General features: G+C 37.0%; 1 protein-coding gene across 1 annotated transcript in view; it reads left to right on the top strand.

Annotated features, from left to right (window-relative positions):
• Positions 1 to 448: 448 nt before the first annotated feature.
• The window catches only part of stag1a (STAG1 cohesin complex component a), a 43,186-nt gene continuing 19,012 nt past the window's right edge, over positions 449 to 24,622 (top strand). Inside the window, exon 1 of the mRNA XM_028000036.1 lies at positions 449 to 622. The gene's annotated coding sequence lies outside the window, so the exon portion shown is untranslated. The remainder of the gene's footprint in view (positions 623 to 24,622) is intronic.

The raw sequence follows: 24,622 nt of genomic DNA, 5'->3' as shown, positions 1-24,622 counted from the left end.
CAAAAGAAGGACATGAAAAATGAATAAAGAGTGGTTCAAGATAGACATGGCAAAATTTTGCTGCATATCTATTTTAGCCAAGGTATCTTGGTTTTTGCGGCTGCATTATCATATACGCATAAAAATCGAATACGAAATCGTAATACAGAGTCCATAGTATTTGAGGAGTAAATATTGCTTTCATGTAATCTTAATTAACCTAGTATCTACTCTTTTTACTTGACAGCTGTTTGAAATAGCTTAATAGTATGAGAGACGGGGGCGTCTCTGCGCCTCTGCGCGTCCACGTCACTGTTTTGCTGGCGGGGTCAGCTTCAGCTCTCCCCTCCCAGCAAGCTGCTCCAGCTTTCCCTTCCCAGGCTCGCCCCCCGGAGGCGCGTGTCCGCCGCGGCACGGTGTGTCCGCCAGGGGGCAGCTGTGTCTCGGTCTGAGCCTGCGCCGCTCCCGCTGCATCACAGAGAGGAAAATACCACCAGATGGCGGTTTAGGATTGCTGCTCTTATCTCAAGGCGCGGTTCTGCTCGCACGGCCAATTTTCAATATAAATATACCAACTATATTCAAACTAAAATCGTTTGCACGTTTCGGAAGGCAATAACCGGTCCGGCGATGGTCGTTAAAGGTGAGTGTCTTGTGGTTTTGTCGTGTTTTGTGCGGTGGTAACGGAGACGGGGCACGGAATAAAGATGGTGGACACAGACAGGGAAGGCTGGGCGGTTGGGGGATGGGCGCTAGCGGCTAACGGAGGTGAATGTGCTTTCTCTCCCCTCAGTTACATTATATAGCCTAGCGCGGCTATTAGCCTGCGAGCTAGCCGCAATTTTTTTTCTTTTTTTTTTTTTTTTTTTTTTTTTTTTTGGGGGGCCAGACAACTTGTTAGAAGAGCGAGTGTTTGCAGCAGCGCTGCTGTGATTGCCACCAATTGTCACTCGGCGTTATGAGTTTGTCTTGTCAACAAATAAAGAGCTGGGCAGTGTGACGTGTTTTTTAGCTGTTTGCAGGCAGGATTGAGAGCATCACCTTTCCTCGTTTACCCAGCGTTGTATGAATGTAGAGTACTGGCTTCCTCCTTGTTGTGATTAGCTTTATTGTCAGTTTCCACGCTATTTGCCACGCTGTTGTTGGCACTGTTGTCATCATACAACAGGCAGGTTGCTTTTGCAAACAGAAATACACACACGCACATATAGTTAGTACTTTTTCGTGCACCTTCTTCCCTTCAAGTTGGGTGACTTTTAATACTACATCATAAAACATGTTGCTGTTTGTACATCAGCTAAAAGCACGTGGGTGTTTCCATCTAAAAACTACAAATTGGGAGTCCTGCATGTTTTGCAGGATTATTATGGCGCTCTTTCCCCTTCCCGCCCCCTTCCGTGCGGGAAACAGGCAAACATTGAGCGGGGAAACATGAGTCACATTAGTGGGGGGATGGGCTCCACCATCCAGCCCCCCTAATGGGGCTTTGGTCCTGACTTCCCTCCACAACTGACCCCTGCTCAGCTCAGCCTTTGCAGTGTTGATAGGAGAGTACCTACTGGCAGCTTCATGAATCTGAGATTGTTGCATAACTGCTTTGTTTACAGTCAGCCATGTGATTTCTCATGCAGGCTTTCCTGGACTACTGTTTGCAACCTGTATGCCTGCCAACTGGTCTTGCATTCCTCCTTCAGTCTGCACACAACACGCTTAATTTAGGCTGTGGAACAAGTTGCACATATTGTTTTTGTTGTTTGCTTTTTTCTGATTTTTTTTTTTTTTTAGCAGATTTTCTATGCTAAATTTCTGGTTACTAGTTGTATAAAGTTTTGATTGGCTGATATGGTTACTGGCTAATTCAGACACTAGTACATTTTTATGCTTTCTGAACAGTTAAATGTTTTAGCAAACCGTGTCTTGCTAAAGAAACACTAGAGTTACAGTACTGTCTATTTGCATCACTTGCGATCATCTAATTCCTGCAACCTGCGGACGTCTCATCACTACATCTTTAATTTTGTCCTTTAGAGAGATTTTTCTTTTACTTTTATCTGTGTGATGTACACCTTTAAATCATCATGAATTTCTGTGCCAAAACTTCCGGACAATGACCTGATTTTGTTGTCACACTTTTGAGGCTGAATGCGACGCATGTGCTGTATTTTCAGCTTATACGTTTGGCGGTCTTGCCAAACCTAAAAAGAAGCAAAAAACAAAAGTATAAAAATAGTTTTATGGACAGTTTTTCTTTTGAATTCTTATTCATGAAATCCAAGTTGATTTGCATGCAAACCTATGTAAACCATTTTTTTATTAAAACATCATCCTCATGTCATGATGGGTTTTTGTTTGCTAATAGCATTTTTGTGTCTGTTAATTGTAATAATTCTTTTTTTACAAATTTGCTTAGTTGCCTTTGTTGAAATGGTGCATTAATTTACATCTGTGTATGCTAGAGAACCTCAGGTAGGCTATGACTCAATTCAGACAAGTTGGTACACTTCACTAAATAAGCTGAAACAGCTATGGATCCTTTATTGTGTCATTGGAATAATGTCATACTCATTTGGATCTGGATATCTTAATAAATCAAACAATGTGTTTTAATCATTGATAAAGCACAAAAGGCAGCATATAAACAATTTCACCAGAAAATTCTAGTTTCGGAAAATCAATCTATTTGTTGTGGAAACTCCAGAATTAAGCTTGTCAATGCGTTAGATGTTTTTGTATAGATTTTCTAAATCTACATGTCCCATTTCTGGCATTCATGTAATTATATGATCACTTCCTGCTTCCATTTTATCTTATTTTTTCAGTAAACAAACACTTGCATTTTTTGATGAATGTTTTTTCCCTAATCATTCAATACTTTGGACAACGTATGGCGCCATATAATAGCCAAGTACTAAAATTTCCTATACATTTAATTTAAATTAAATGCATAGGAATTTAATTTCTTGTGAAATTTCTGGTTATTTCACAAGAATTTAATAGAAAACATATTACTGGGAAAGCACTGATGTGAAATATCAGTGCTTCCCAATATTAATATTGCTGTTATGGCTGAAAACAGATATTTACTAATATTGTAAAAAAAAAATTAAAAAAAAATACACGCACATATATATATATATATATATATATATATATATATGTATATATATATATATATATATTATTTTTTTTTTGTTTTTGTTTTTGTTTGTTTTGATGCCTTGAACAAAACGTCCGCTGACCACACTTCTTCAGTTAAACTCCCCACAATCCTGCGCTGCATTGCTGCCACTGTCACATGAACAAATACCACATGACCAACCTCTTTCACTCCACCTCCAGAAGCAAACGACAACAAGATGGAAATAAATATAAGCCCAGTTTTATTTATCAAACCGATATGTAAAAAAAAAAAAGTCTATTATTGCCCAATACCAATGTCATTGCCGATATGCCGTGAACCCTACGTTCTACCTGTTGGCTATCTATAAATAAACTGGATTGGATTGATCCCTGGTTGGTACAAAAACGACCAAAACGTTACATGTATGAAACGATGAAGGGGAGAAATGACCTGTTCCCACTCCGTAATAGTTAAAATAGCACAGCACAAAGCCTAAGAGGCTGACCAGACTTTCACGTTGAGATCCGGTCCTTGGATCTCAGTTGGGTGTGTCACCAAAGAGCATGGCAGTGGATCACAGAGGTCAGGGGAAATGAAAATTATGCTGGTGTCATGATGCAAAGTTTACATGTTCTTCTAGCTGATGGGGGTTAGCTCCGTTGTGCCAGAAAGTGTTTTTTTCTATTTTTTCCCCAGGCTTGTAATGACACAACTTAAAAATGTATTTAGTTTGGGTTTCAGCACCATTCCTGTCATACCCACACAGTGGTTGACTCTGTTTTATGGCATGTAGTGAAGAATGTTTAGTTGTGCACCACCGTGTCTCTGCCTCAGGCTGTTGAACAGAACAGTTTGAAGTAGATGTTATGTGCATAACGTATGAAAGGTAGCTGGTGTGAAGAGCGTCTTGGTGTTCAAACCTTTGGACAGTGCACAGGTAACAGAAATAGTGAATGTTTCCCAAGTCGCTTGGCTGCGTGCCCGGAGGATTTCCACAGAGAGCTGATAAACAACCGAGAATCACATGGCAAGACTCATTAGAATAGACACATCAGGAAGTGGGTAATGTTAAATAATAACCTGCTTTGAATATATTAGATGTGTTTTTAAAGGGATTGTATGGAGGCAGCTTCCCTTTAGTAACTCACAAAGATAAGCTGCTTAATGAACAGTACTTAACTGTAATGAGATGCAATGTTGTTTATAGATTTGAATGAGTGGAATGGACTACAGTACATGATCTGCTTTATAGAGGCTGACTTTTGAGCTGAGAGTTTCATGTCCGATTTTTATATATATATATATTTTTTATGTTGGAGCCTGTATATGATAGACTAATGATTTAGCCCAGGGGGTTTTTTGTAATGGGGTTGACATTTGTCAGAATGTATCAAATGGTGACCTTGATTCAACATGCTGGCTAAAAGAAGAAGTCTTTCCTGCTTGTTCCTTTGGCCAGCCTGTGTTGACTGTGAACACAGTCACAGAAATGACAGAAGATAAACAAATACTGTCATCACTGGTCTGTTCATGCATGAGTCAAATGTTGATTTAAGAAATACAAAAGCAGTTTATAATGGATTCTCTTTCAGTTATGCTTCATTTAGACATAAGAATAAGGAATTGGCTTAATGTTCAATATAGTTTTATGAGAGTAATTGAAGATATTTTCCAAAACATTTTTGCAAAACTTTGCAAACAGTAGGTTGGGTTTATTTGATGATATATAATTTAAAAAAAGATAATGATTTGCATCAAAATGGACACTTCACAACATAAGGAAAATATGTAATTGTGATAGCATTGCAAAATACAGTGACATTGATTACAATCAACCTACCTTTTCCGCACATGTCACTCTTGATTGCCGTTCATTTTAGCCATTTTCATCTTCTCAAACTGGAATAACTATAAACAAACATCCAGGTCTTCCCGTTCCTTGCAGTGAATTACCTGATCAATACAAATCGAAACATTGATAGTTTTAAAAATTCAAACGACATGGCAAGTATGCCAGGAACAAAACCCTCTTTGACTCACTTCTTTTGAAAAGTCAGAAGTGCTGTTTGGAAGTATTTGCTCATAAGTCACAGGAAATGCCAGATGATGTCGATAAGGCCTGCTCTACGGCGAGGTCACTACAAACTCGCACACCGACGCTCTGATTTTTATGAGGTATTTAGAAATGATAATAAACGTTCCAAGCGTCAAACTTGCTGAACAGCACAAATTCACTTTATGTGTTTCATTATTAGCAAGTTGTTGAAAGTCTCATTTCGGCTCTTACTCCGCTGGTGGGTAAATGACTCATGGTTGGTACGAAACGTCCTGTTGCTCAGGCAATCTGAAGTACAAGAGTAGAAAAAGATGACAAGGCGAAATGACCTGCGCTGCCCACTATGCTTCTGAATCATAAAGGAATTGATGTGTGGCTAATAGTGAAACTAAGAACTACAGCAAAGTTTTATGTGATAAACCTTTTGATTTTAATAATGTTTAGTCAAGAATTTTATCTTCAAACTTTTTTTTTAAATCACTCAGACTGTGGCAAACAGTTTGGCCAGAATTTAATAAGAGCTCTTGGCATCCTTCCCCATCTGCTTTAATTGATCATCAAAGAAAATATGTTTCAGAATTATCATAAATATATGCACTTAATAGGGCTGTGGTGCAAGTCATTGTTTAGTCTGTTGAGAAACCAGCTTTCCAGTTATGGTTGTGAGCTGGATCATTAAAAAAATATTAAATTTAAAGCAAGTGTTGGCTTGTTTGCTCTTTTGCATCATGAAAGAAACATTTTTATTTAAATTGCTGCTGACTTCTTACAAGGATTTCTACTAATTAAGACAATAAACTACATATACTATAGTTGATTGGAAAAACCTGGGCTGCATGATATTTGGAAAGCATAAAGTGTTGTTCTTTAAAATATTTTCTGATGACTACACAGCGGACTCTTTTTATTCACGGTTCTGTTTTTGTAGATTTTTCTGTGAAACATTACTTCAAATTATTTGTGTAACATTTTCCTGGTCAGAAATATACAGTCTATATATATAAATTTATTACTATTTTTACTTATTTTTAAAATATTTGACAGAAAATGCAGTTTGGAAAGCTGAAATACTTAAGTGTGATTGTACATGGCACGTTATTGGCTTGCATGTTCAAAGCTGCCAATCCAGAAGCGGCATTCATTTTTCATCGTGTCGCTGATTGGCTGGAACCAGATAAGGAAGACATTGGATGTTAGCTTTGGTGGTAATGATAAGATTGTTTCCACTGTGCATCTTAATGCATATTAAGGTATATTTGGTGTTTAAACTATTAAAATAGGAAGTTATAATCATTTTAGCTGCCTCCAATGAAAACTAAGGGTCTACTGCATCGATTAGTTAATCTAGATCTTACGTCCTTCTTTTCCATCATCACCATATCCTAAGCCTTTCAACTTTGTAATTAAGGTTAGACACAAAACAAGTCCATCTAAGACTAAAACAGTTTGAATGCATGAAACATGAGGTGCAGTACAATATGTATTCTTTCTATTACTTGCTTTTAGAGAACGCTGCTGCCTCTTTTGTACCAATATGCAATCACTTAATGCTTGCTAAAGTAATTCTTTCATCTCTGGGCTTTCCTTGCTCTGTGGTTTCCTGTACCGTAATCAGCTGTTGACTAGAAATGAGCAATATTGCTGCAAAGCCACCTCATTACAACATTCTGCATAGAGAGTCAGGCTAAAAGACTCCAGGGGATAGAATTGTATTAGAGGGTTGATGAATGTGTCCACTTGCTTAGTTTCCTTTGCACTCTGAAAGGCGTACATTTTGGATTTGAGCAAACTAGTGGTGTGTGTCTCAGTGTTATCTGATGCTTCAGTTGCATGTCATGTGGTTGCAACCTTGCAGGTTGTCATAGATTCTGAAATCTAAAGAGTAATTAGCCGTGGATTAGAGCTGTTGCAGCATTGTGAGGTCGTCTTGAACGGCAACAGAGTCTGATTATTTCTTTGGGTTTTAAACTTTTATTCTCTGAGCTGAAGAGAGAGGGAACAGCACACTGCGCAGGATAAAGTACAGGGTGATGGCTTATAAAGAAAACCAAAGAAATACTGCTGAATAGATACATATAAAACTATAAAAAAACAAAAACAAACTGATGGCACTGTATCAGTTAATAACCATACTTGTGCTAGCTTCTCTTCACAAAACATTTGTTTCTTATTTCCACAGGATTATTTGCATGTCAAACAGCACTGTGTGGTTTTGGTGAACTAAGCCCTGTGATTTCTTTTGTCAAACAGCCAGCGATGTGAGAATAGTAAGAGATTACTTAGATTAGTGGGTGTGGGTTAGAAATTGGCAGCCCCACTTGAAAAGGAAAATTGCCTGTTGTCAAGAAACGGCAGTTGTGTTGACATAATGATGGGTCAGATTACACGATTGCACCAGATAACACGGTTATTACCATTATTCAAGCAAAACTTGAATAATCAGAGTACTTGCTAAAGGACTTGCTCCTCAGTTGTCGAGTGAAGCACTAATAATTTAAGGTGTTTCTTCTCTTTGTGAGTTTTGCAGATGTGTGAGCTCTCGCCGGTATCGCTGTGTGGTTCTGTGGTTGCTAAGTTAAGCAGGGTGCTTTTACCTGTTTGCTTGTGAAAACCAAACTGATTCTAATTTGAAATGTAAAACTATTAATTTCATTATCCAAAGAAATTTTTTTAAACATAATTACCATAGATGTAAAGAGATTTCCCTGTGTTGTTTTTGTGTTTATCAAATACTTAACAGTATTGGCAAACAGAAGCGTAATTTAGATCAGCATTAACATCGGTTTCTGCCGATATTAACGTGACATTCATTTTTTTATCGTCTCGATATTAGCCCCATTGGTAAAACTGGGACAATATCAACAACTGATGTTTATGTGCAGTGGAGCAATTTCAGATAATATAAACATCTCAAATTTTCATATTGATATAAAGCTCAATGGTCTATTCTGCCCTTTTTGCCTGCAATGAGAATCCTATTTTATAAGTTTCTGAGTAAGTAGACAGTTAAGTATTTATAGGTTCATATACATTTCCAAAGTTTTGGTCTTGCTGGTCACCATAATCTTATCACTGTACTTTTCCTGTTCAAGATAAAAAGAAAGCCCGTGAAATTTAAATGTATAAAGCCCATCATTAGTTGGAAGAGGTTTGTAATTTTTTGAAATACGTGGTCGAGTCAACACCAAATATGTCTTGGGTTGATTTTAAAGAAAAATGGTTGCGTATTTGGGTCTAATTCTTTGCAGATTCTATTGCCACTGTCTGATGTCTAATTAGCTTGCAAGCACATGGTGGAGAACAGCAGTATATTGCTGTAGTAAAGATTTTCTGTCTGTGGACATTTCATAGCGGGATGACAGGAAGCAACTGAAGGATTCCCCTTTACTTCAACTCTTAAATGTCAGTTTATGTGGGATGTTTTTGTTCTGCAGTGGTCAGCGCCAACCGACATGACTTAGTAAGGAAAACCCTTCAGCTGTGGAAATGTACCCACAATGGGCAGAGCTTAAGATCTGGACCACAGAGTAGGGGAAGAAAAGAGCTCCTGGTGGCTGGAATTGGACAGTTTTCAGCTCAACTGGCCTCAAAAACACAATCTAGTCCCTGATCAGCCAACACACCATATATAAAGACTAGCAGGTCGCAGCAACAGCAGCACTTTTTGTTGTAAAAGTTGTTACTGCAGGGATAACACTACCTCCCCAGTTATCTGTTTTCATTGTCAGTGAGGTGTTTTCAGATGAAGCACAAAAGCTGTAGGAACCTATTTAAAAGCAAACTGTGTTTTCCACTCGGGCATATTGCCTTTTGATTCTGCCTGCTGCAACAGGGAGCTGCTCTTAATTTCCTTAACATTTCCTATTTTTCCAGTTCAGGCTGGTTTTTACCTGGAAAAGTAGATAAAGAAGTATTTATTTTTTGTGCTTTCATCCTCGCTGTTATGGAACGTGTTAGACTTCTCAGAACGACTTTGGTAGAAAGAAATATTTTGAATACTGTTAATTAGGACGTTTAGGAGAAATCTGAATTGATTAAATCACTATTTACAGGTCATAAATTCATAAAAAAGTGGAAATCAAATATTTTGCAAAAATCTCTGATTGGTTCGTCTCCACTTAGAAGAAATAACGACAAGCATAATTAACTTCATGTGTCGATTTTACATAATTGTCAACATGATAGGGGTAACTAGAATGTGCTACAGATGACTGGCCAATGATTGTAAGTCAGTAATACACATGGAGTCAATAATGGTTTGAAATTGTTGCACATGAAACCAAAAATATCAGTTTTAAGATTGTACAAAAAAGACTAGCATCTGTTCTGCGTTGGTAATATTCCTAATCTCTTGATGAAGAGAGTTTTCCTTTATGTTTGTGAGAAAGAGATTTGATTTAACATTGATTGCAAAGTTTGAATTTCTACCTGTGGTACCTAAAGCACGGTCCAGTATTAAATCGATAAAAGGAAGGGCTATGATGATGCATTTTTAATCTCTTTTTGATGTGTTAAAGTTTAAAGGCAGAGATTTATATTCTGCTTGTAGAGAATCAAGGGTTTCACACCTGAGAGATGAATAGATCCATTTGTTGGCTTGGTAGGAATTTAATTTGTTTTTTCATCTTTATGGCATCCAGATCTAAACTTGGCCCCTGACCAGGTCTTTAAATCCAGAAAATGTCATTTACACAGTGGAGGTTAACAACCAGTGTCAAGCCACGGCCTATGATGTGGTACTGTTTGTCTTGCCAGTCAGTATTATTTGTCTTACTAAGTATTGATTCACTTGCTTGTGCCAAGTCAATTCTCAGGCTACTGGAGAGAAAATACAGTGGATACAAAAGGATAAATAGTGCAGCAGAGTGTTGATGTAGATCAAACTCTCACAGAGCTACATGATTTCTTTAGCAGTACTATAGTTATTAAAAAGAAAAATATATATATTTGGAAAAAAAAAACTTTAGGGAAGTTAAAGATTTCAAGTTTTTGGGGTAGGGTAAATGTTTCAGCACTGCATAAATCCCATTAAGATTTTGTAAAAGTGGAGAAGAGATGGTTTGAATTTATTGACTTTTTTTTTTCTACTTCCAATGACTTATCTAGTTGTAAGGATCGTTTTTGACACTTCATGTAATTATATGATGCATAGTGGCTGGTGAGAGCACTGTTGTAGTTCAATAAATATAGGTGTGAATCCAGTAAATGAATGTTAAATGCAGTTACGTGCTTGTAATAATCCAAATGCAAATGTATGATGATGAGCACATTGAAAGACTGCTTAATTGCACAACACAAGTTGTGGAGTTGACTCTTGGAGGTCTTGTTCTTCTGGCTTGTAGAGAAAAATTAATATTGTGTTTTAAAAAACAACTTTCCATCTCTCAAAATGTCATTTAAATCTCACTTCTATATTTCTAAATAAAGAAGAAATGGGATCAAATCAGCTCTGAGCACTAAGACTGCAGCAATCAAGTATGTTAGTAATGAAGAATTATGTTTATTAGGTATTCATATATGTTAGCAAGACGGACATTTGTGTTTGTTTTATTATTTCTTTTAAGTCCGCTTCTTGGCAGTGGATCTTATACAGTTAAAGTCTGTTTATGCTTGCCACATTTGTAAAGAAAATGCATTCGTCCGTCGAGTATGTGGGTTGCACCCATCATAACTTGCAAAGTCCTCCCTGCCAGTGCCAAACAGCTTTCGGTGTCACAGTGTGATGGTGTTGGGTGCCATCTCCCTAAGTGGAAAAAACAAGGCTTGCCATCGTTGGAGGCAATCTCGGAGACATATTAATAAGATTCCTCAAGTATTGGTAGTCCTGTTTCTCCGCATTCTGGTAGTGAACCCTGTCCTTAGAGATGTCAACACTCAGTCGCTTAGAGCACGATTTATCAGAGGCTACCCCAGATTTGGTAAATTGAGAGGAGGAAATGCGCCCTAAGTCCCATCGATCAGATAGATTATGCCGTTTGTGTCAGAGTGACCAACACAACCACATTGCAGCAACTTTCAACAAATGCTGATCGGAAAAACAACTCCAATCAAGAGTCAATAGCAGAATAAGCTGCTTGGCATTGGCAGATAAATGTTGACAAGTTTTTTATGACTACAGCCCACAAACGCAAATCTCCTGCTTAACTTACAAATACTTTTTTCTCATGAATGCGGTGCTATTTGACAGCATTAATACAGATTAATATAATATCTAAGATATAATAAGATTTACATAAGATATAAGATTTGGAACCACCTAATTCATGATAGTAAGGAAAACCCACATAGGAAACTATACATTTGGTCAAAAGCCATGTCTAAGCACAGTTATTTGAGTTGCTCAGATTATTCAACCTTAATCTAAAGCTTTGACCTTTCAGTAGCAGATTTAGCCAATTTCATTTACTTAATAGGGCCTATAGATAACACAATTTAAAATATTTTGTTTGAGTTTATACTTTAGGGGAAAATGTGACATCACGGTGTGGTAGAGAGAGAACAGGCCCAGTAAAACAAGGTTTTATTGCTTTTAGACAAGACACAATCACAAATTTGAGTTGGGACTTTTTATTAGCATATAATTTTGCCACTTTAATCATTAGTCTGTGTGTGTTCCTTCAAGCATATAAACTTCCTACCACAACTGTGTAATTTGGAAAAACCAATTTGGTCTTGCAGCAGTGCGTGTTGATCGTCATTTCTGTGAAGTGTCGAGGTGGGATGTTATGTTAAAAGGCTGTGAAACTGTTCAAAACACGATTCCCTGCGACTCTCGATGGCAGCAGACCCTTTGTGTTAATAGTTGGAATGAACTTTGTCATTATCAACCCCAGCTGGAGGGGAATCTTTAGATTCGCCAGCTTGATAAGCTTAGCACAGTGGCAGAAAAGATCAGCCGTTTCACTTCCACCTATGGGTCAAAACATGTCATATAGTAACTCTTGTTTCTTGACTGGCCAGTCACAACTTGATCTCTTGTTCCACCACTAATGAAGATAATACAGATCATGAGAATCTGTTTTAAGATTTTTAAATGTATCTTGACAGCATTTGCCTCTCATTCATTTTCTTTTTACTTCAAATGGTCCTCAGGCTGAGATGCTTTTTACTTCTTAGACCTTTTTTTTAATCAGCAGTCCTTTAACCTCATCTTGTAATTTTTATAACTGCACTCTGTAACAGAGTAGTGCTCCCCCCCCCCCCCCCCCCCCCCCCCGTTTCGCTGCCAGAACATTATTGCCAGTCAATGGTATCTCCCCCCCCCCTCTCGACATCTGCCTGCTCACATTAGCAGGCTTGTCCCGCTCCAGTGAAATAGTCCACATTCCGTCAGATGATTGGAAAGTAATAATGGTGTGAGGGTTTAAATGGCTTTCGCAGCGAGCATGTGTCAGTCTGTGTGTTTTTGTGTTTGTGCTCCCATCTTGCTTGTTTCTCACGTTCGGTTAGAAGTTGTCATGAAGAAGATTGAAAATTGGGCCAAGGTGACAGAGAGCCAGAAAACCGATGAGAGAAGAGGGAATTATTGTCTTTCTACTCCATTGGCTTTCTGGCTGCTTCTTCCTCATTTGCCTTACTGTTAGGCTTTTCATGAGTTAACCCCTAGATCTGTTTACATCCCGCTGCATCCCGTCTTCTATCATTTTGATAAGTTTTCCGTCCTGTACCTACTTTCTTTTAATCTGTTTTGTAAGAGTTTTGCGATCCGTGTTTTATTCTGAGATGACTCTTAAAATGTTTTTTTTTTCCCTAGCAGATTTTCATCAGCCTTCATCCACCTCCCCTCTGCTCTGCTAACATTGTGTGCTGCCGAAAATGAGTAGACAGTAGTTTGTGGCTGTAGCAGATGGATCTGTGTGTTTTGTGTGAGCACACAGCCACGCGGCTGTGTGTCTGACAGCCTTTCCGTGTCAAACGGGTAATCTCCTGTGTGACATAATCGTAATCTGGTTAAACCAGGCGTCTACAGTTGGGACCCCAAGGCTGTTCGGTCTCCATGTGTAAAGAGGATGCAGACGCGATAAAATTCACCCATTTGTCTTGATGATTCAGCTCATAACTGGACCGCAGTGGGACCCAGTTACTGCAAGTCACTGTGGTCAGCTTCAATTGTGGGGGGCTTTTAAAGGTCTAAAAAATTTATGATGTTTTATTTTTTTTAGTATTGTGGAATACTATTGTGAAATTCCTACCTCTTGGATGGGAGTACTTGTACACTAATAATTAATAGTATAAACCAGTTTCACTTGACTCTAGGTCAGTTCTCCTTTGTGTATCCTCATTTCACTTGGTCAAATAGTTTTTAATGGTGTTAGTCTAAAATTTTTGCTATAAAATAATCATTTATTTGCTTTGTTTTTGTGGCCTATTCATAAAGTAAGCAAAATTGAAATGCACTATTGATTCTGTTGCAGCTATTCTTAGCATTTCTGTGTAGGAAATAAACATTTTAGAAAAGTTTCTGGTTAAACATTTGAATTCCTAAAGTGGCCCAACCTGATTTAGATTTTTGAATGTATCGTTACAGTCCTAATTATATAAGAATAATAACAGAACTGTGGAAAAACTTGGGGCAACTCAAATTTGATGAAGAAAGGCCATCCAATGCAAGCCGTGCAAAACGTTAGCCTTTATCCGTTATTACAGAAATCTTAACAAGAATTGATTTAAATGTTCTAGTTTCCAGAAAACTTTGCATCGCACTCGCAAGGTTTCCCCAAGAAAACTTGCTAAGCCCAGTGGTTGGGTGCTGGGCAGTCATTCATCCAGCGGCCCATCGTGTTTTTAGTTAAAAAATGTTTAAAGTTGACGGAAAATTTGAAAATATCACTTGATAATTATCTGCTGTTGAAAGATTGGAAGATTAATACATGAACACCAACAATGAAGTCTTTAAAAAAATGCAAACATTTAAAAAATACCTAAGTAAATAAGCAATGCTTAGCCTGGTGGGGGCACAAGTAAAGCCTGGTGGGCTGCCAGTCTTATAAAACACTCAGCAAAACCCCACACTCTATTAGGAGTGGGTATTTATTGCATCACTTACCATTTATAGTGAACAATTTCTTGTAAGAGCTTGAATTTTCTTGATAGATCAATTAATGTTTAAAAACAAACAAGATTATCTAAAATATTATTTTTACCATTTTCTCCACTGTTTGTTCGACAACAGCATTTATAAATGTCAGTAAATTCTAAAATATGGCTAAATACAGTTACTATGCGCAGTTAAACAGTATTTGTTTGTGGCGCTATGAATGTCTGTGCCACAAAGAAGTATTAAATAGTTTTTTTTTATTGCCATTTTTATCTTTATAACAGCACCATAAAATACAAGTTCATATAACTCACCCCTACTCACTGTTTCCATTTCTATTGGTATGAATATTTGTTTGGGTCAGTTCAGTCTCCTGAAATATGAGGAGAGACTGAGGGGTCCTCTTTATCCTGAAGACATCAGGGGTTTTTGATCAGAACCCCTGATCAAAAACCAGAGTACCTCGTCCTACCAAACTGTCCCAGTGGGAGTTAAATGTGGATTTTCCAAAAGTGACGTATTATGAAGTATGTCTCTTCCTGTGGAGTGTCAGGCCATTCGTTCCGACTCTGGGAGAGCTGGCAGATATTGTTTTAATCCATCATTTGCGTTAACACAGCTGTGTTTCCACACATTATTTTTTTGCCAGTAGGTCTGAAAGCATAAAATTGTAGCAAGAGAGTGTTGAGCTTGGAAGCAGCTGAGTTTGTTGGGGTTTTTTTTTGCCACATTATAGTATTAAAAGTTATTGATTGCTGTATGATTTGTACTTTCATCATCAAAAATTTCACTTTTTTCGTAGCGGGGTTGTTTGAACCGTGTGTACTCGTTCCTTAGCTTCCTGCCTGCTGTTGTGCTCTGTTTCGGTCCCCCCTTTTCCACAAAAACCCTCAATGATGGTGTATTTCCCATGCGGTATTCCTCACAGGTGCAGAGTATCTGGCTTAGATCTCTATTCTCTATTCTGTTGACTTATTTCCTTTGACTAAAATGTTACACCTTGTCCAACTGGCTGGCTGGAATATGAACTAAAGTCGATGCGTTGCACATAAGAGGAAGTAAATGTTTACTTTGTGGAATGACATTAGCCAGGTTCGTACTGCTTGCTGCAGTTTTTTGTGATGCACACAGAGAGATTGGTGGACAAAATTGTTGAACTCAGGACTCAGCAGTCGGTAAATTAACCAGTCAAAGGCCATTGCAGTGAAAAGAATTTAAAATAGAAGCGGATTCTGACACTATGGCTGCTCAGTTATGTAAAAAAAAAAAAAAGTCACAATTTCACAAGATTTTCCCCAGAAAACTTGCTAAGTCTGGTGGTTGAATGCTAGGGTAGTCATTCATCCAGTGGCTCGCCATGTTTTTGAGTTAAAAAATGTTTAAAGTTGACAGGAAATTTGAAAATATCACTTGTGTTATCAAAAGATTGGAAGATTAATACCTGAACACCAACTATAAAATGCAAACATTTTAAAAAGACAAAAAAAAAGAGGCAACGCGTAGCCTGGTGGCCCGCCAGGCTTATAATACACTGGGGGAAACCCTGATGTCAAGTATTTTGATTATTACTGAAATTTATTCAACTCAACTTCCTATTGAGTTTCAGAGTATGCTGCAGTTATTTTAGCACTTAGCAAAATAAGACGAATATAAGACAAATTTGACAGGCATAAATAGAACAGATTCACTGATTTTTTTCTATTTTTAAATTTAAGTTAGGAAAATGTGAAGTTCCGGTCAAAGGCCAGTGTTCAACATATCATTGATGGTTCCATGCTTGAATTCACACAACTTTAATGAATTAGTATTAGTAGCAATTCATCGACCAACTGGCATGTGGATTGGCAAATAGTATATTGTTTTATCAACACTTGTGAAAAAATATATTAGGAGAAAAATATCTAAGTAAAATTGTAATTTATAACAACTTAAACCAAAATCACTGATTTTGGTAACCCACCGCCCCCAAACAAAAAATGGACAGTATTTTATTTTTTTAAAAATCGATCAAAGAGGAACATTATCATTGGTGAGGCTCTTGACTGTATGCAACAGATTTACGACCGAAGAGACTTAAAAATTTTAAGATAATTTCAAGAGATAAAAAAAATTCTACAATTAAATGTTTATTTTAAGTTAATTAAAATTGACCAGTGATTAAAACTAGACAGTTTTCTGTTTCTTGGCTTTGTCTAGTGATCCATTTTCAAAATCTGATTCTTTTCTTCTTTTTTTCCCCACAATGAGATATATTGAAAGAACTTCAGGATAAAGAGGACAGACTTTCTTATCTGATTGTGGCTGCAGGTTTTTGTGGCTGCAGCCAGTTAGATAAACTAACTGGCTTTGATTATGAATAGCAAAAAATATATTCTGTTATGCATAAGATTTATAGGACTCTCTTTTGCTCAATTAATATAGTTTTGAACCTGGATAGTTACATTTAGCGTATCACCTTTAGTTGTTTTTTTTATCTGTATCAGATTTCAGCCATAAGAGCAATGATGTCAGACAGAAAGATCGAACTGTTCTAGTTTTATTATATTCAGAACTGCATATACTGTCCAGTTAGACTGAGTTATTAAAGTACAGGGTGTCAAGCAGAACTACTGATTTGCTTTCAGGTTTAAGTCTTTCCTGCAACGCTTGTCAGTGAGAGATTTTATTTTACTGCGGCTCTCAACTCTTCTCTTGTGACCTTGATGCTTTAAGTACACTGGGTAATACATTTGCTTTAAACAAATTCTAAATCGCCATCTGATTTTGCTCGTTTTCTACCGAGGCACACATGGACGTGTTCCTGCTGCCTGTCAGTGAAATCCTCCTTAAATCCCAAGACTCGTCTCGTATAGAGCTTGGCAAAGTGACACGATCACATTAAACTGCATATAACAAGGTGGTGGATGGGTGTGAAATGACAAACGTCGGTGCTGGTTGCAGTATCTGCTCATACATATGTGGTAGTGAAAATCACTACCACATTCAATCAGGACATTTGCTTTGTTTTGTTTATTTGCAGCACTACTCAAATTGTTATTGAGTAGTGCATTTGTAGCACTTTATTACAGTGCTACAAATGTTTTTAGACCGAACTGTCTGGATTCTGGTTCAGGCCAGATGGATGTAATGAGAAACAGGACAACTGTGATTGCAGCTGTAAGTGGTGCAGGCGTTAAGTTTTCTACCCATGCTTTGTCATTCCATTTTGTACTAACTCTCAGACTTTGCGTCAAAGCATTGTGTTGTTACAAATTACTGTTTAGTCAAGTGTCTGCACTTCTGATTCGGAAATAAAGAAGCTGCTTCAGAGTCCTTTGAATTTTTATCTGCAATTAACTTTTAATTGTATGTTTAAGCTACTGTTAAAAAGCAAAGTATCTCAAATTGAATAAATAATACTACGTTTGATTCAATATAACATAATGTTCTGTGTGAGTCGTTTTTGTCCCCAAAATATCGGGACTCGTTTTTGCAGCTTAGCCACCTTTCGTCCAATCTAGAGTTAACTGAGTTTTTACTTTTTGTAAAAGTAGCAGTAATTTACTCACAATTCTTCTTCTAAAAAAATATACATAGTTTGATCATTTATTTGCAAAAATATTTGAAAAGGACACTCCTCAAATCTTCTGAGGATTTTCTCATGTAGTGAAATTGCTGAAGTGGTTTGCCAATACTGCATCTGTTTTGATAGGACTCTTTGATAAGGCAAGTCATAGCATGTTTCGTTATGGTTCCAGTAAATTGTAAGCTGACTAAGCTTTTGGGAAAATATTTTTCCTGTTTGTTTTAGAAATCCTATATCCATTTTAAAAACTTTAAAACCATCTTATCCAAACAATATTGATTTTTTTAATGTATCTATTTATTTTGATAGCTGCTCTAATCAGTGGAACAAATACTAAAATTCACACTTTGCAAAATACTATTTTTTTATGATTTGCAAACATCATCCAGCAGTGTTTATCACGAATCATAATGCATTTCACAGTAACAATAAACTGTTACATAAGTTGTTACATATACTGTTAACGAGCAATCTGAGGGTGAACGCTCTCACTCTCCACTAATGGGATGATCCCTCAATCCAGACGCTCCACAAAGATTCAACTCAATTAAATCCTTTTAAATCCACCCAGGCTAAAGTATTTCTTGACCTGCCTGTGTTTACCTTTGACACGGCAGCATTAATCTATAGTAGCAAATCTCTTGCTCGCCGATGCACTCGATCCTGACACTTTTTTCTCTCTCTCTCTTGCTGCATCTTCACGCTGCCTAGTGTGTTGTTAACAGTGCATTGCAGACAGTTCACAGTCTGGTAGGTGAGAGCAGATGCAGAGCGAGGTTTACAGTTACAGATAACGGCTGAGGCTGATGTGGGTCAAATTCTCCCAAAGCTTGAACTGTCTGGATAAATGTGTTTTTAGGAGGGGGGGGGGATTTATAAGTGTTCAATTCCTGGTGAGCTGAAATTACTGTTTGAGAAATGTAGAGAGTTTGTTGCTGTGGAAACCAACATCTAAGGTGATAGGTGTCAATTTGTGCAGCCAGGTTTGCATGCCTCATATCTCAAATCACACTAAAGTATCAAGGTAATGCCCCTTAGCTTGAGATTGATCTAGCATCTGCTTGGCAAGTCTCGTCTCTACTAGCATGGAGTAGAAACGAGACTGTAAAGGAAACTTAAGCTGGTTTTGTCATGTGGCCAGTCTCATCCCTCCTTAGTTCATATCTACAGTGTAAAGTAAACACCCTTCTTCTGCTTTTACATTTTTTGTTATCACTATTAAATGTTTCAGCTATCCAAACAAATTCTAATTTGAAAGATAATTTGAGGAAACACAAAGTGTAAGTTTGAAATGATTATTTCATTTCTTAAGGAGAGCAACAACTACCATAAAACATTTTCAATAACTGGTAATGTGTCTTTTACACCACTGGGTAGAGATTTTGTCCCACTTTTCTTCGCAGCATTGTTTTTACTAACATTGGAAGATTTCCAATGTGAACAGGATGCCTCGGGTCCTCCACTGCATCTCTGTTGAATTAAATATCTAGCTTTGACTTGGACTCCTAAGCCTTCATGTAGTTTACTTTGAGCCATCCAGAGGTGGGCTTGCTGGTGTCTTTCCCAATAACATAACTCAACTTAGGAAGATGAAACAAACTGAACTCTACTCTTCAGGGTTTCATGGTTGAGAGAAGTTTCCAAGTCGTCCAGGTTCTGAGGCAGCAATGCAGCCACCACCATGTTTGACTGTAGACATAATTTTCTTTCTATAAAATGTTACAGGAATCCAAAAAATGTTCTGCCTTTGCCTCATCAGTGTACAAAATATTTTACCAAAAGTCCTCTCTTTATTACAATGACCTAATAAATTTCCTTACTAGAAATAACATTTTCCATGATTTTTTCCCCTCGACATGTTCACATCCATTTTTGGCTAGTCCTGGTGTCTCTGTAGGAATTATAACACAAGAACATACAAAAGTATCATTCAAAAAACATGTTCTAGAAGTCATTTATTATTTATATCAGGAGCAGAGGCAATGTCCCACTGCTATGTATGACAGAGCAGTTCCTGTGTAAGCTGGTATCCAATTTTAAAAGACAAAATATGACAGAGTTCACCTTTTTAGATGTTTTTAGCATCTTAAATAAGCGATTAAATGTGGCTTGTGTTACAAAAACAGCTCTGTTTGAATTCCCTATAGAGCAATGACTCCTAATCTGACAGTCTCTTAAAATCATATTAAAAATAAGGCACTAAGATGAAGAATTAAAGGGGCGCATAAAACAACAATGAAACTTAATTGCATAATGTGCTTTCTCCATATCTGCCTGTTACTGTATTATTTTTAAACATACTATATTGGACTTGTTTAATGCATTAAAATAAGGAATTACCTGCACACATTCACTCTTCACTATAAAATTAACAGATAGATATGATAGTGTGACTCAAACACAATGGATGAAGCGAAGTAAAAGGTTCTAAAAATATGTAAAGTGTGTGTTTTAGCACATATTTGCAACCTGAGGTGTGAGGAAATTTAATCTCGTTTTACTGAGCTTACACAATTCATGTTCCTCAAAGGAAGTGTGCTAACGAAGACGCTGTGTTAACTTAAGGGGTTTTCAAGTTTATTCAGAGAGAAAAGTATATGAACCATAAATTACAGAGTTTTGTCACAATAAAAGCCTCGTCTGCAAAATACTACAATACTAAAGCTAAATACTAGTAGCTGTTTTTGAAAATAAAAAACTAACAGCCCTAAATTATGTGGGTCTGTATGCATGTTTGTCCCGTTGCCTTGCGGTTTCCCTGAGCAATCGAAAACTCAAATAACGGAGTGATGTTCTTGTGCTATTCTGCTTGCTGTTATCTACAGAAAGTCTTGCTCTCACTCACTGTCTCGCAGCGTGAAGTAACCACACCTTTCAAGTTAAGGACCTAACATTTTAACTTAATATTTTGTGCTACTATTGTCATAACTATTAATTTAATTTTAAGAACAGTATTACTTCTGTCCAGTCTGTCTGGGCAACTGAACAACTTCGATTGCATGTCACAGCAATCATAACACAACAAGCAATGCGTGAAAAACACACCATATGTTTTGGTATGTTTTGGTTTTGGTAATAAGGGTCGTCTTCTTAATTAAAGAAGTGTGATTCTTATCTCTAAACTGCATACAGTAATTGCATTTTAATCATGTAATCAATATTTGTCAACACTTTAATGGACCCAATAGTGGAGAAAATATTAAAAATAACAATTCTGATAGTTTTTATAGTTTTCAAAAACCATCAATTGAAACTTATCATTCTGATAAGTCAACATTTTTATGATAAATTTTTCACAATGCATTATAAATTATTGAAGACCTCGACCAAGCGGCTGGTTATCAGTGACAGTCAGGCTGAATATCGTCCAATTGCAGTCATCACCAACCATCTTTTCTGTGCATCTCCATTCTTTACTTTGCTTTTATGGCATCACCATTTCAGTTCCTGTAATGTTGACCTTATTTAGTCACTTCCTCGTGTACTTATTCTTCAGACAGAGTTATTGAAGCAAGCATCTGCATCCTCAAGGACTTCAAACTACTGTTCTGTTCTCATAATTATGCTGCTCTGTTGACTCTGAAGATAGAAATAGCGTGCGACTCTGCATGGTTTGCATTAATGGCAATACATAAGACATACACAGAATGTGAGAACCACTTCTTGACTCTTTTTTCCCCTCATATCGTTAGTTAAAGAATCCACTCTTGTTCTTTTTTTCCCTCTGCACTCCCACAAAATACAGTAATAGCCCTCTGCGCACATCACACCATGTCTCAAGAGATAACAGCCAATTATAGCTGATGCAGTACAGGTTAAGGCTGTAAGAAGAAGAGGCCGACTGGCTGCAGCAGAAAGTCGTGTGGCCTATTTTATGTGATGCTAGCTGATTTTTACAAAATCACTCAGCACGAACTGTAAGTAAATAATAAAATCATAGAAAGTATAGTCAATTGTGTTGTCACATATAAGTAAATCCACACTTAAAATTAGCAATGCACCAATATGAAAATTTGGGCCGATATCGATATCCAATATTAATATTTTTGATAAGACTGATAACCAATATTTATCAATATTATATATATAAATATTTCACTACTGTTTCAACACCTTTGGGGGAAAAAACAACCTGAAATAGATTAAAATAACTATCAGTTGTTTATATCGGCCCGATACCAATATGTTAAAAAATGACAAATATTGGCCAACACCGATGTCGGTGTCGATATATTGTGCATCCCTACTTAAAATCATAGGAAAAACCACCAAAACATTTCGTAAAGCTTTTGTTTGTCACCTGTCTTAATGATAGGATTATTAGATTTTACTAGAGAAAAGTTAGATTTTCTTTAGGGTTTCCTTTGCTCTGCTCTAGTTTGGAAATGTAGGCAGTATCAGTGTGACAGGTATGAGCAACCTGTTGTCACACTTGCCATGTTTCACTTTCTCAAGTGATGCTGAGTTATTACCAGCTGGAGAGACACGAGTTGTGTTTGTGGTCTGATTTGCTGCAGACATGAAAGGCTAAAATTAAAGACCGGCCTTTTGGCAGATAGTTAAATCATTCGAGCCCATCCGCGCATTTTTATTTGGAGTCAAAATCTTGTGTTTTTTCAAATTTGTGAAAGTCTGTTATGTTTAGTTTATAAGTTTTATTTTTTTGGGCAAGGGGGGAACCAGCGTTATTGTTTCTGCCCCAAGACGGAGGTTATTCAAAATCGTCTTAAACGTAAGTTACAATTTTTCGGCACTACTTGTTGAAAAATAGGGGAAAAGCAAATCTTAAAGCCAATTAGTGGAAAGATGTTGTGTGACACATCAGCTGGATTTATTTTTTATTATTTTAGTTTGCTTGTACAGCCTCAGAAAAATGCAGCCACAATTGCATTTACTCAGCCAACTCATTAAAAGAACTGAAACAGTAGGAACAGTGTGAAGATTATAGGTAATCCTTGACATACTAACTGGTCTATGCTTGTTTTATAATTATACTTTTCTATGATTTTCCCAGAACTGCCTTTCTTCTCTTAGTTCTTTCTCGATGCCTATAGTGAAAGCAGCAAGATATAACAAATTTCTTGCTATGTCAATGTTATAACTTGTTTCCGCGACAGCATGCGTGAACACATTCTGGTATCAACTCTTTGATTTATTGGCTAATAAAGTTAAGTACGTTTAATGACAGTGTTTTTAAAATAAATTAGTTGGAACTCTACCATTTAGGTTGACTTATTGTATTCTAACTTTTAATGAAAGTACTGAGGTCTTACCATGGCAAGACCTCAAAAAATATTAGCCTTAAGAAATATCTTTAAAATATATCTGGATGTGGACGCAACGGCAGGGTACATGATTAGACTACAGAGCTCCCTGGTCAATAGATGGTCTGTTATGCACTAAAATTATTAGTTATTTTTTATTGTTAAATTTTAGTTTCATAACTTGACCACATATAAACATGTATGTAATTAAAATAACAAGGTTGAAATATTTTAGAAACGCATAAATGGGCTGAATTGGATGGTGTAGCCACAATACAGGTCTTTTTATACAGGTATTAAAATTATACATGTGGGTTTATTTTGAATATTATTTAATGGCATCAATAAATTGATACCACTAAGCTTCCTTTTTGATAAGGATCATATCTGTTTTGTTCAGATAAATCGGTGCCACGTTTTTTGTTCTGTTTATACCAATTGCAACTCTTTAAAACCTTTCTAAATCTCTGCTCGCATTTTGGTTAAACAGAGTTTTGATAAACCCTCCGGTTCTTAATAGTCCAAAGCTCATTTGACCTTTCAGAGTTCATCATTATAGATATTTGAAAACAATTCTAACCAGCAGAGGAGATTCCAATGGGTCTCTTTAAGTCATATTTAATGAAACACCAAATAGGTCTGTAATAAGCTTGTTCTGTTCTGCTCTCCCCCTCTTTGTGGTCCCTCCTGTTTCCACTCAGCCAATCAAATGTGCCTTCACTGCCAGGCTCATGACTCACACCAGTTTCTATAGCAACACCAGTCTGCCTCCTGGAGAACATGTCATGCATGTTAAGTGACTCTCAGATGCTCACTCGTTGTCTCTTGCGCTTGCTCATAAGTAGACCCTCAAACATAGACTGTTTTTAATGCACTCACACACTGCATGAAGTGAAAGTCTAAATTCTATTAAATATAATTTTTTACCTTTACCGATGAGTCATTCATACTTAGGGATTGCCAACAATGAATCACTTTGAAATACTTCATTGAAATTAGTCCCATGAATATACTTAAGTCTCATAACCTGAAGTGCTATACTTATATGCTAGCATGTTTATGCAGCTATTTCAGTGTTTGTCCAGTTATTATTGTGCAGACAAGACATACAGAAACATTTGTTTTCTTGCTTCATAAACTTGGCGCTTTGCTTTGAACATCGTAAAATGTAATTGCTGGAGCGGTTCACACAGCTTTCCCTCACATCAGGTACCAAGAGTTTGGTCAAATAAGAGATTCTGACACTTCTGACTTAAAAGTGCATTGATTGGGACCTTGACCTTATGTTTGGAACTGGATGATGACTTCCTTATAGTCATAAAATCTTTGTGACAGCTGCCAAAGATATCAAATCTCCATTGTCCATTGTCATCGCAGCATCGATGGAAAAGAGAATATGTGGATATGTTGTAGTAATTATCTGAATATTTAGCAATAGCATTGCAATAAATGCTGGTATGTTCTTTTAAACTGGATACAAGTGGTTTAGAGTGTGCTCAATAAAGCCATGGCATGAAAAAGTAATAATTTAAAAAATGGCACAAAGTGAAATGTGTTCCAGACGTTTCAAATTACAATTCTCCTGATGAACTGAACTAAA

This window comes from Xiphophorus couchianus, chromosome 19, assembly GCF_001444195.1.
Source record: "Xiphophorus couchianus chromosome 19, X_couchianus-1.0, whole genome shotgun sequence".
NCBI classification, from domain to species: Eukaryota; Metazoa; Chordata; class Actinopteri; order Cyprinodontiformes; family Poeciliidae; genus Xiphophorus; species Xiphophorus couchianus.
This window is presented reverse-complemented; position numbering and strand designations above follow the sequence as displayed.